This window comes from Zootermopsis nevadensis, unplaced genomic scaffold, assembly GCF_977971745.1.
Source record: "Zootermopsis nevadensis isolate Lab colony 2312 unplaced genomic scaffold, Znev_1.0 Znev_ptg000021l, whole genome shotgun sequence".
Lineage (NCBI taxonomy): Eukaryota > Metazoa > Arthropoda > Insecta > Blattodea > Termopsidae > Zootermopsis > Zootermopsis nevadensis.
This window is the reverse complement of record NW_028259153.1, coordinates 13,915,288-13,929,413: the sequence shown is the minus strand read 5'-3', so window position 1 is coordinate 13,929,413 and position 14,126 is coordinate 13,915,288.

The following is a 14,126-nucleotide window of genomic DNA, read 5'->3' as shown; positions in this document are numbered from 1 at the left end:
GAGAGATGAGACGGTAATATTAAAATTGTTATTTAAATAAATGCAACTTCTGGGTTTGACTGTATCATGCTGGCGCTGGATACGATCTGCTATAAACATTTGTAGGTGGAAATCAGTTCCGAAATGTAGAAGTACATGTGATGATATTATTAAAATGGTTTTAAAAGAAGGTATTCAAAGAGCTAGTGATGAACCTTCATTTCTCATTACAGTGTATTTCTTAATAGCCAGACATAGATATATAACTGTCAGCTTTATCACCGTCGAGTTAAATGTATCGTCTGTTGTAAAACGTAAGTCTAGTCGCGCGCATATCTCACGGACCTATGTTTACACCAAAAATTACTATTTTCTTTCGTTGGTCTCTCGCTCAGCACCATATATTGACAAATTTCACAAACGTGGGAAAGTGTGATTTTAGGTTCTCAAGGCAAGTATGAAGATGTCTGTCTTCTGGAATATTGCGCAGTGTAGTTTCGTAGAAATTAACCGATGTTTTAGAGGTGTGTATCACCCTAATGACAGAGGAAGCACACTTCTGAAACGTCGGTCAGCTTCTACGAGACTTCACTATGTTATATTCTAGATGAAGGGCTTGAAAGGTTTATACAAGATGGAATCAAATAGAGTAAGGTATCTCACCCTTTTTCGCTGGCGTAACACTAATTCTAATTTAGCACACTAAATGTACCACTGACCAAATGCGTTCAGAGAAACCTTATTTATGACTATTATCTTCTGATGTTCTTGTTAGTTTGCGTACCACCAAAGATAGGCGTTCCATAGGTTGAGAAACGCTGAACTAGAGGGCATCACACCACAAAATGACTGATTACTAAATTTTTACGCTTATGTGCTTTGACAAATGTGTTCATACACCCTAGACAGAAAGCCCAGTTGGCCCCACAGCCGGTCTGGACGCGATATTGAATTATTGGGTTATTTCGACTCGTAGTCAGTCATTCGGTTTGTTAGTCAGCCTATTAGTTCGTTGTTTAGTTAACTATTCAGTTATTTGGGTAGGTAGAACTGAAATTATTCAGATTCCAAATTAATTTCTTGTTTGGCATTTAAAAGACAATAAGTCATTTTGTTGCATAACATGTAATTAGTCTGTGCAACAGTTGTGTAGATAGTTTGTCTATCGGATAGTTATGAAGTTAGTTAAACACTCATATCTTATTATACAATAAGAACTCAGTTGCGTAATATTGTATTAATACGAATGAATGTAATGAGTATTAAGTTCCTTATTCATATCGATATTATCGCTTTTGCGTCGTGATGCATCATTATCTTATGCAAGATATTTCTGGTATATGACTTTTTCTAGGCTATATAGCTCTCTGTGCGAGTCTAACAAATTTTCTCTTATTGTGCTGTGACCAGACCTGCTCTGGGGCCCGAAAATGCAAATCTGTATTATTTTGGGGGGCGTAATGCGGCCGGGGCATCAAGCCCACAACTCATCTTCATCTCGTGACGAAAAAAAAACGTTGAGTACATTTTCCGCTTCAACCCCCCCCCCCCACCAAGGACTGCATGTGCTCACGTTTTGATAAGCATCTGGGACATCTTTACCTTTACCCTTTACCTCACTTCACCAATTGTCCCAGTACCTAGAATTGTAGGATTTGATTCTCTTTCTCATTTAGCTATAAGATCTACTACTCAAATGCTGCTTTTTACATGGAAACCTTCCGTTTTAGCTAAGTGGGTCCCTTGTCAAGCAGAAGCGAATAAATAGAAGCCAGTGGTGGACAACGAACACTACTTAGTCCTTCATTTGGTCCCGAACTTAACGCTGCATTCATATCGGACTGTTGAACCCATGAAAAATAATTTCCTTCAGCTGAGAAACAGAATCGGAAATAACTGAAAGACACGACTCATGGACTTTCAACCCTCTGGCGAAGTCACTTCTAATACAAATATAATTTCTGAACGGTACCTACCCTTCTTTGTGAGTCATAGACACTTGTAGCAAAATATTACTGACATGAAAATTTCTCTCAAATAATCACAAAGTCCATACCAGTTCTGTAAAACTGATTACTGTGAATGACTTGCAAATATTATTTGCTGCAAACGAAGAATCCCCAACACTTAAATCACAAAGATTAAAAGCAAGCTATTTTGATGAGAAAATTGCAGCGATTGGTGTGTACGTAACTTAGGCTACAGAAAAAGAACGTCTTAGACAATTTCAATCATATCCCGACATTTAGGAAAGCCGTAATCCAGCCTAGATAAAAATTTCATACAATTCTCCAGTACCTGGTCGATATTGCATCAACGGTCTTCCTAGGCTGTGCGGCAATAGATTAAAGATATAAGAGAATAGTCACGTATTGACACGCGGTGCTGCCATATTGCTGATGACCTCACACGTGTCGTATGACCCTGAACGAGATTTAGTTGGCGGGAAACTGCCACACTTCCGGCAGGGCTGTACAAAAGAGAGTCTTCACGTAGCCCTCCGGTTTATGAATATTATAGGACACCGCCGGATCCAGAGTTCGACGAAATCCGTTATCCTCTAAGGACCGCGATGATCAGAAAAAAGTGCAGTTTGAAGGAGAGGCGAACAACAGGAACCTTTGAAATAACGTAAAGATGAAGTTTAAAACTTTGTGATGATAGTGTGACTATGTATACAATTATTCCGTTATTTCTCCTTCAGACTTCAGGTGTTTCTTGAATTTGTCCGCTGTCTGTAATTCCTAACAAAATGCGACGTTTCCGAAACTGAATCTCTTTCCACCCTTCCACACATAAAAAGGTTGGTAGTACCTACCCTGTTGGACCCGTTAGAAATAACTAATTTCAGTAACTGGACAACCTTGGTCGGTCACCTGAAGCAGGTATATACCTTTACGATCAGGTTTCGTCAACTGAAGATATCTTCCGCTTGGGCACTGTTTAGATGCCAGGCGATGTATAAAGTCCAAGAACCCAGAAATACTAATTGAATTGTGGCATTAAAGTGACTTTTGTTGTAGCTTTACTTGATTGCAACAACGTTCAAAATAAATAAGAGTGTCACACTGCATGCAGTGTCTTTGTGTCTTTGAGTAGATGAAAGCTGTTCTTAGGAATTAACCTGTTACGGAAACCAACTAATCAGTAGGTCTAAGTCTTGTCACATTTATAATACTGCCAAGTTGCGGACCCGCCGTCTTACACTGGTCTAAATTATATTTCTTCACGTACAAAACAATTGTTTCTAAATATATATTAAATCTTGTCCGTCTAATCACAATAAATTCTTATTAAATATTAAAATATTACAATAATTAACATTTAAAATATTTAAAATATTAAATGATGTTCTTTATCGAAATATACATGTACATATACAGAACAACATCGAATATGTTATTAAAATGGAATAAAATCTGGAAAAGAACATCGTTTCATATCTGATAAACATCTGATAAAAATGTATGCTAAAATAATATATAGAAATTGTATTTAAAAAATTGTATTTAAGTTATTATTGATTTGAATCTTTATATAATTATATACACCTGAAGATAGTTATTTTAAGAACTGAAACATGTCGTGAAAAATGATGATCTAATGTAAATAGAATATTTCGATAAAGAACATCATTTAATATTTTAAATATTTTAAATGTTAATTATTGTAATATTTTAATATTTAATAAGAATTTATTGTGATTAGACGGACAAGATTTAATATATATTTATTATATCACAATATGACGCAACTTTACCATCTTAATTGTTTCTAAGTTTAATGAACAGAGTGGACACTACATTTTATATACAATAAACTATATCGTAAACATAGCTCATAGTTATATGCATTGTGTCGAGGTAGTTTTCCTTCTAATTCTTAATCCGAATGTTCTGTTATTTAAGTTCACCTGTTTTCTTTTTTCTACAACGAAACGAAACAGGCGCTTATATGACTTACGGGAGACAATGAATTTTAACTGGCAGTTGAGGTTCAGGTTCAGGACCGATGGTTTATGTAATGACTGCACATTTTGTGTATCTTTAATTATAATTGATCTAATAATTATTAGATGTTGATGAATGGTGTAACGGAAGGGTTATGAAAGGAAGCTATCATGACCTATTTTAAAGTACTATTCGAGCATTTGTCTTGACGAAATAAAGAATATTGCAGAAATATAACAGGCACATCCGGTTTATAATCTAAAATTCGATCCGAGGATCAACCGACTGCGTTCTGCGAGATTTAGTTCATAAGGAAACAATAGGGTAAAGGGAGCTTGGAAAAGAACGGACATTATTGTCACATTAAAAAGCAATTATTTAACTCAATACTATTACTCTGTATATATGTTGTAAACAATTATAAGCATAGAAGGTTCTATTAACTACATTTGCTGTAGACGTAAAGGGCAAACCGGAGACCGATTTACCGTAACTGAAGTTTTCGTGGTTTTTCTCAGTCCCTCTAGACAAATGTCGGGATAGTGCCTTAATGTAAGCCACGATTGTTTCCCTTCCAATTAATTATCCTCTCATTCGTTGCTATGTGGTCTGAGATACTGAAAATGTCGTTAAATATTATATAAATAAATACATTAAACAAGCAAATGCTGACAATTGGAGAAACAGAAGTGGGCATGAGAAAAAATCTTGATCCTGCTACTTGATGAGACGATCTGTCGCCAATGCAAATCGCGCATAAGCAATTTGTTTCCAGTTCGGAGATCTAGGTGTAGATAAAAATGAATCCGAATGTAGAGAAACTGGACGACGAGATATGTACCGGCTTTAACTGGATCAGGGCAGGGAGAAGTAAACCATCGTCTTCCTTGCTATTGCCGTCTCATGCTCATAAGCATCCTGTGCCATTATGATGGCAGCCCTGCACCTGGCTTTTTACCATTGTTGCGTGGAACACCTGCGTCATAACTGTAACACCACAAGATGTTGGCAAACTGAAGCCACTACAACGCAAGCAACAAGTAGCAGTTCAAACATTACTGCAATGTGGTCAACGGTTAACTCTTTAGTTATTAGCCAGTAGGAGAGTTTTCCAGGTACAGATCCAAGATTTGTGATCGCAGATCAGTCATCTCCTTCAACAACAATCTGAGACATTTTAATAGAGCTCTCATCTTCACAAGCCAGAATTCATGTTTCATGATTTGTTACAGAATTAATGGCTAACTAATTCAATTCTACACGCATACCTGAAAGCAAAACACTATTGTTAAAGAAACCTAATTAGAATATAACCATGAGACAAATTAATCAGTTTTGAAATTAAGTCCGAAAAATTTAACGTAGTCAAAATTCGTACTTAAGTACCTAATAACTTCTCAAGAACAAGGTATCGATCTTATGCCCATTTGAACACGAGTCCAAAACGGTAACTCCTGAACTGAAATGTATTTCATCATTCACCTTTATCTGAATGCAGTGTTAACAACACGCGATTTCTAAGATTTCAATTGTTAGTTATTTGTTTCTTTAACATCATAAACGTTTTGTTTTATGAATAAACTTCTCTTAAATTTATAGCTTACGAGATACGCCGACATATCTATTTAATATATTGCATGCATTAAATACTTTGTAAAATGAATATATAGGAATCTGTTTTAAAATTTGCTATCGTCTCATCACTCAATTTCTGATAAAAGTGTCAGAGTAGAAAGTAGTTAACCTTAAATGCGATCAAAGTTACTCGGAACAGCAGGAATGAATTCACATGTACGGTGGACGTATATGGAAAAGGTGCTCTTTGGTAATGTTTGCACCTTTCCATTCCTATTTTCGAGGGTGCAACTTGGCCTCTCACTTTGAGGGATGTACCAATCGTTACTCAGGAGAAGGGCTTTGACCTTGGCAGAGTGGACCCACGCGAAAGTCCGATGACAGTAAAACCGTGGCTAGAAATGTAATCAGTTGAAACGTCTTTATTAAAACACTGTTATGCAGATTGTTAATTTGTTCATCACCACAATATTCATCTACACTGTCACAGGTTATTTGAGAACGAGGTGCTCAGAGGAATATTTGTGGGTGAGAGATACGAAATATATTTACCCCAGGGATGAAGAAAAAAAAACTTTTTAATCTCCATAATTTTTATTCATCATGTAATATTTTTAGGATGAGATAAAAATGACATACAGCATGCATTAAAGTAGACGTAGAGCAAATATTCTGTGTAAAATCTGACGGGAAGAAACAGTTTGGGAAAAACAGACGTTCCAAAATATGTCAGCATTGTATTAATACAGAGTATGAGTGTGTGTGTACTGGATTCAATTGGCACAACGCAGAGATCAGTTGTGGATCCTTAGGAACACTGTGATGCACCTCGCATTTTCGTTACAACAAGGAATTTCTTAAAGAGCAGAAAAAATAACAGTCACTTAAGAGATATCCTATACCATTTACATACTGTACGCCTGCGTACTTAACGCGAAGTTAGCTTTGACTTTTACCTAATATGCAATTTAACTACTGCCCAAAAATAAATTACGTCAAGAATGAAATGCAGTTTTAAAAGACTGCTTCAAATACTCACAATTAATTAGGTGTACACGACTATTGAAATTTATAATGTGGAAAATAAGTGGAACTGTATCCATGGGCTAGATTTTCTTTAAGTTAAAGACTGCAGCTGTATTCATGCAAAAACGAATAATAGAAACAGCTGATTTTATTGTAAAGTCGTTATTTGCAAGCTTTCAAGAAGTTTTGGTTTGTAGCCATTGTCAATATTATAACAATTCTGTCATTAATATAACAGTTGTTATGTTAAATGCCATATGGTTTGAACAATATACCTTTGCACAATAACGCCATGTTAATGTTATAACCTTATGTCTACAACACTTTTTTCTTGTTGTAATTTGTTGTCTTTATGTTTTGATAATGTGAACAAGTTTATATCGATGTTCCTCAGTAGAAGAAAATTTTAGCATTTCAAGTCGCATACGCAATGGGCTAGGAACATAGACCTCGATTAATTGTAAGGAACGATCATTAAGGACTCTGTAGAATTGGTTAATACAGCATAATCTATTCACATTTTGAATATAATTTAATGGTACACAGAATTCTGTTAGCTTTAATTACATTGTTACATACTGTCATTTGTCGTTTGGGGGTGAAATAGGAATCATTAAAGCAGCATTAACTTCCACGTAGAATACATGAAAAATACACAAAACATTGAAAGATAACTTGAATAATAATTCGCTCGTAATTCTTTTTTGATGGAGCATTTTAATACTTTCTGAGAGCACGGTTTTTCATTCTTTTGAGTTAGTTTTTGTGTTTAGGTTCATAAAAAAATACATCGCTTGGGTTGTCTTCCAGAATATTTGGTGGGTTTTGTGCAAGAAAGATGTAACTAAATGCTTGTTAACATACTAGAAACAAGTATAAACTGAGTAATTTAAGTAGCTGTAAGTTAGAATTGCATCCACAGTTATATTATAAGACCGATTTTAACTTCTTTTTCCAAAAAGATGATCAGAATAAATACTGTATCCAACACGATCGAAAGAAACTTGCTTGCCATTTTCTTGTAGATACCCCCCTTTTGTACGAAACGGCAAAATTGAGTGTAAGCTTGCAGTGAAAAGCGAACGCTGCTGAAAAACAGGTTTAGTTCATATTGTAAAGGACACAAAATCCTTGACTGAAAACAACCGTCGTTTTGCCAGATGGTCATATCATACAGGTGGTCGCAAGCAGAGGGTGAATTTGATACAGCCCATTCTGTTATCACAAAACGAAATCATTAAATCATTGTCAGTTTACTAAAAAATATTAATTCATATTTCTTGCGATTTGTGAACATTTTTGTTGCAGTACGAAGATCTTGGTGATGTTATTAAGTCAGTATTGTTAGAGTGGGAGAATGAAATTAAATCATGTTGCTCCTACAGGGAGACAAGGCCGTCTCTTGAAAGACAAAAAGGAGGAACATTATCATTACACGCTTTATTTCACGACACTATCAGTAGCTCAGATTATATTGCATCGAATAATAGATTAATAATTAGTTAGCGTGGTTGTGGCTGGAAGTAGTTGTGATCTGATGTAATCACTATCTTGGCATTTGACTGGAGGGACCAAGGAAACACGGAAATCTTCACTCAAGGTAACCGGTTTCCGAGCCGAGATTTGAAATCGGGACGCCCCCAATTCGACGAAAGAATTCTAACCACTCTGTCGAACTTTCAGTGTAAATAACAGAACACTAATACAGAGCGTTCCAGTTGAAACGTAACCCTAACTACAGCAGTATTTGTGTGACGTCAGTATAAAGTTATTATTTAGCCTTTATTTGTTAGGAAGAAATTTCAGATGCATATTTATAGCAGATACTGAAAGTACTCACCATATTCTCGAAGACAGTCATCCAGCACTCCTCTTAATGTTTCCTGCGAAGTTTTTCTGGGACTATATTTTTAACAGTCTGTTCAGTATTGTTTTTTCATGAATAGCAGAGAACGATTGTGATGGAAAGTAACGTTAATGAGTGAACACACTCTGTTCTTGAATTAATTTGTCGTATCCCTGGCAAGGAATCGATGGATCCTTGACTCCCCGCGTCAGGATACGAACTGTAGATTAGCCGAGCGGTTGCTATCTTGATCAGGTGGCCTGCCTCGAAGCTACTGAGTAAGGCAGCGTTTAAGGGTGAGCCCAAGAACAATCTTCAGTCGAATATATACAGATTCCTTTATTATGAATTATTAAAATTAAGATGGTTATACAGAATTACTTATGCTGAGACTCCTGGATCCTTGATTACCAAATCTTGAAGACCCGCTGCAGCGTAACTGCCTCCGATAAAGTACGAAAGCTTGTCCCACGATACTAATTTTCGAAGGGTGTATAAAGGCCTCCCAAAACGGACCTCCCATGACTTAATTACTAAAGAGTTCCCGGTTTCGTTGTTTGCTGCTTCAAAGATCCACCGTCTAACACTTACAATATCATTGCAGAATCTTCTGGGTTGTGTTTAAATTAATCGTGTTGTTGTTTAGCGATTGACTGGTTATCTAAATACAGTCATAGCAGTAAATAGCCATAAACGTCTCCCAATGGATGGCAGCGTTGACACACATTGCCCTGGTTCCTTATTGAAATAATCTCCCAAGAGATTCTCAATAAGTGGTCCGCTGTTCGGACGCGACAAATTATATTTTCACCTGCACAGCTTTTGTGCATCTGACGTGAGCAGCGGCCTAGCAACAAGGTATGACCTTGACTCGATCACCAGGAGGAAAATTGGGAGAGTTTATTACACAGGGGTGGACTTCATACTAATTTCATTTTTGATCGCAGTACGTGATTGGTGTAGGGTTGCTTTATTCTATATTAAACTGATTTGTATACTGTGAAGATGAGACTTAGACGCAGTTATTTACAATACTCAACATCCAAGTTCTGCTGTCAGAGAATTACACCTACATAGTTGGTTAACTATTTAGTTACATTGACAGATACGTATTTGGTTCGAGAATCAGCTTAACTGGATAATTGTTACTGGGTTAAAGAACTAATAATTTAATTAGTAACCCAGTCCATCTACGTATTATCTAGATTTTTGTGATATTTGGTCAAGTTTCAGTACCACTTCACGAAAAAGCAGGAGCTATGTTGGCCTGGTACTAACTACATGAAGCAGAGGACATTTTTGAAACCTGATAGTCTTTCAACCAGTCAAGAAATTTCTCGTATTTTGTGCTACCCCAACGTTTATTACCGTGTTCACAAGAGCCCGCCACAGGTTCCCATCTTGAGCCAGATGAATCCAGTGCACAACCTGATACCTTAAGATCCGTTATAAAATTATCCTCCCATAAACTCCTAGATATTCTGAAATGTGCCTTTCATTCAGACTTTCTAACCAGAACGTACGTGTTTCTCATCTCCCCCATGTATGCTGCATGTTTCTCCATGTATCATACTTCTTGATCATCATAATTGCTAATAATGTTTGGTGAAGATTCCAAATTTTGGATCTGTAGTGACCAAAATTAAATGACACGTGAGGCGACTTTCTCTCTGTACGTTAATTTTATGCGCTTGGTACAAAAAACGCATAAAACAATTTCTGGCCCTGTATTAATATGAGCGGTGAATAACATCCAAAATTACTGTTCTCAAAAGTAAAAGCTACAAAATCCTACAACAGCCACAATTTTGACAATCTTGACAGTTCTGTATGTTCTTTGCACCCCAACAAGCAGAATCTTTGTACGCATGTCTGTGTATCTGTTCTTTCGTACCCAAGCAACGGAAGCCTGAGGGGTGGAACTTTCTTTCAACCCAACAATAAACCATGTGCATTGAATATTCTTTCAGTTTCTGAATGCGTACTGCATCGTCAAATGAATAGTGAGGCTTGAAGTTTAGGTCTTGTGGAGTATAGTCAATGAGAACTTCTTTACAAATTATAATTTTTTTTAAAGTAGACATAGAAGTAATTACGGGAAAAAGAACGAATAATGGAATAAAGAATTAAATAACAAAATAATAGGGTTATGATGATGTGGGATGGATTCATCTGGCTCAAAACCAATGGCAGGTTCATATGACCATGGTAATGAACCTTTGGGTTACATAAAATTAGGTGAATATCTTGACTAGTTGAGAGACTATTAGCTTCTCATTAAGTACTGTGTTCCTTGGGGAAATAAAAAGATTGAGTTGAAATTATACAGAGTTTTGTCACAAGGGAAAACAATTCTAAGTGAATGGCTTAAGTCTTTGAGAAAATTACTGAAGCGTTCTCATTACTCGTGACTACAAACAGAATGCGCTCAGTAATGGCGGATGTTAGTTGTTCCATAGTTTAACGACCTGATGACGATTTAACTAAATATCAGTAGGGTATTCATTTTAATTTTAACAGACTTGTGGATTGTCAGATGGGCACATGGTTTAGGTGAACAGAGTCTATTTATGCGGTTCTGTTTGCGAAACTGGGTTTCTTTAGAGGGACTTTGTATTAGTGTTGCGGGTGCTTAACAGACCCCTTGATTTTTTTTGCCTCGCTTTTCGCAAAATCAGTACAGTAAGATAATAAAAAGAAGGAACCACCAGAGGAAACAACTACCTGCAAAGCTTCTTGCCAATAGGGCCTCTGCCTCACTTTAGACCTGATCTTTTCTTCATGTTTAATTATATTGTATCAAATGCATAATAGAGTCAGACTCAGTAATCGAAAAAGCAAATTCCAAGCATTGGATTGCATTTCGTAAACAACGTGTGGCCGAGTAGTTTCATACCACTGTTGTTATTGGAATAATAATCCGAATACTTTCATCCGATTGCTGCAATTCGAATAGAAATCCCGAATGAAAACAATCTAATGACTTATTCGATTATTTCATTCTTCTCTCCAATAAACAAATATTCGATAGTACGTACGAATCATTTGATTGTACCCATCCCTATCAACAAGTCGATATACACTATGGCCGACAGTTACAAGTTTATCAATATTCCATTCTATTTTGTCGAGACGTTTCTTTTGTCATTCGTGTCAATCGTAACATTGTGCATGGCTCTTTCCCACATAGCCTGTGCTTCTTGAGACATGATTTGTTCCGAAATACTTTAAAATCTGAAAACGGAAATATTACTCTATCTATAACCTAAATTGAAAACACCCTGTTGGTAGCGCTAAGTCGTAACCCGACTACTATTCTGAACTAACTCTAAACAGTCTACTAGCGCAGGCCGCAGTGCTGTAATTCAACTTGTTGCCGTTGGCGCATTAGTTATTAATGTGATAGGACTGAACGTTGTTTCAACGCGGAAGTGAAAATTTTGCTGGAATTTTATAATTTGACGTGCGGTGTGTGATTATTTTCTGTTCCTGCTTTTGAATTACAACCCATACTCATCAATGTAAGTTGTCATTTTTCGTATTTCAATGTTGCTGTAGCCATTTGGACATGTCTCTGCCTGCCAAAACCTAAAACTGGTGCCAACAGTTCTCCCTACTATGATTCCTTCAGTTCTTTCCCTTCAGGAAATTATTACCCTAAACATTTTCTATTTATGTGAGCCGTGTTTGGCCTATTCTGCTTTTAGGAAACGCAAATATCCCTTTATATGGGTTTCTTTTTATATATAAAGACAATCGACTTGGTACAAAACTTTATGTATGATACTGACATATGTCGTTATACATTGAATGAATAATTCAGATATATTCAGACAGCTAACAGGATTGATTGAGTACAGAAATTTTTAGGCCTAATTGTTAAGAAAAGTGTAATGGAAACCTAACCAAAAATTCTTGCTCATGGGTAACATGAGAGGGATAGACGACATGGCAGACCTAATCACAGGTTCAAAGATGATATTGAAATTGATCTTGCAGGAGTGGGTTGTGGGTAGGGTCCAATATTAGGATTCTGTGAATATGAAGTCGAACCTTTTGGTTCTGTTTTCAAACTTTTGAAAGCTATAATTTATCTGTTGATATATGTGTAAGACCTAGTTTCACACTCATAACGCCGTTCGACTGTGTGGGTTGTGGAACCCCTAATTGCTGTGCCAGTGCATGGCTTCCTCAGACACTTCATTCATGGCGTGTGATGACGTCACGTGAACAGCCATGACCCTCGTCTCAAGGTTCCGGTTATGCAACTCGGTTCAGTATGTCGCAGCGACATTTGGAGGATAATTCGTGTGAAGCGCAGAGAATTTGTGGTACGAATGTTTCATGCATCGATCTCAGCGGGGTTTTTTTATAAGTCAAGAGCAGGAGACGTCACAGAAATGTACTGAATGCTAATATGTCAAAGGTTTTTACTGCTTTGACCAGATGTATGATGATTCGATGGGATACCCGGTTCTTGATACATGTTTTTTACTCATGAATTTCTCTTGGAGTGAAAGATCAGATTTTACATTCATACAAAATAAATGGTGACGTGATTTTGATTTAATCTCCTTGTGAACAATAGGTAGACTAAGAATTTTTTACGAAATATTAAAATTCTCTTTTCAATACTGTACTTTTCTATTACAGACCATTAACTCAACTGACTGCTGAAAGCATAAAATATTCTAATTCACCCGCACTATGTTTCGGCACAATGCATCGTCATCTGGCCGAACTCTGTCTTAAATAGTAGAATGCGCCAACATTTAGAATTTACCTTAAAATTTAAGTCGAATGGATCTATTTACATGCAACAACAATTATTTGTATTTAAGGATCTTTATTTTGTAATTCGCCTACTAGATAGAGGCATGAAGACCAGTGAACATACTGAAACTACGAAAAAGACCATTTTATGGACACCTTGATTTACAAAAACAGAAGAAAAAAAAATGGAGAGATCCTGAATGACATATGAAAAATGTAAATCCCATTTTTAAAATTGTTTACAACAACTTTAAAAAATAAATCGTGATCAACTATCTACAAGTGACCTACCTCAACCTAACATTACTCTACTAAATTGCAAAATATATAATGGCTTTTAAAATATCAGGAATATAATTACATAAATATCACATACCTGACATGTAATACCACCGGTTAAATAACAGACATCATTTGCATCGACATATGCCAGCATAAGGACACATAATAGTCACAATAATAGTACAACCTTCACATACTTAATATTGAAAGTGAAAAATATAGACTTTCGTATAAAAGTTACACATATTTTAAAGATTTTGTCCATATATTACAGGTTGTTTCAAAAATATGTATAAACATATACTACGGAATATCAGTTGCTCGCTGCTGCCACCTGTGCCGCGAAGCTAACGGTGGTCATTTGAATACCTACACTAAATTCAGAAATTCACTAAGTGTCCACGTACGTAATGGTTTAGTTTATTGAAATATATTTATTTCATGCGTTGAATGTGTGTATACATCCTTCTCGGACACTTGTACATGGTGCAATGTAACAAATAGACCTTACGTGATGAAAATCCATAGACGTACTAAAATTGAAGATCGTGTTTTGCTTACTGAGGTCAGTCAGCTTTTTAAACAATAATCATGGTTTTTTATTGTTTACTTAGTATGACATTTTATTGTGTATGTTTTTTGTCCAATATTAAACTGTTTTTAGTATAATTATTATTTTACTTATCTATAACATT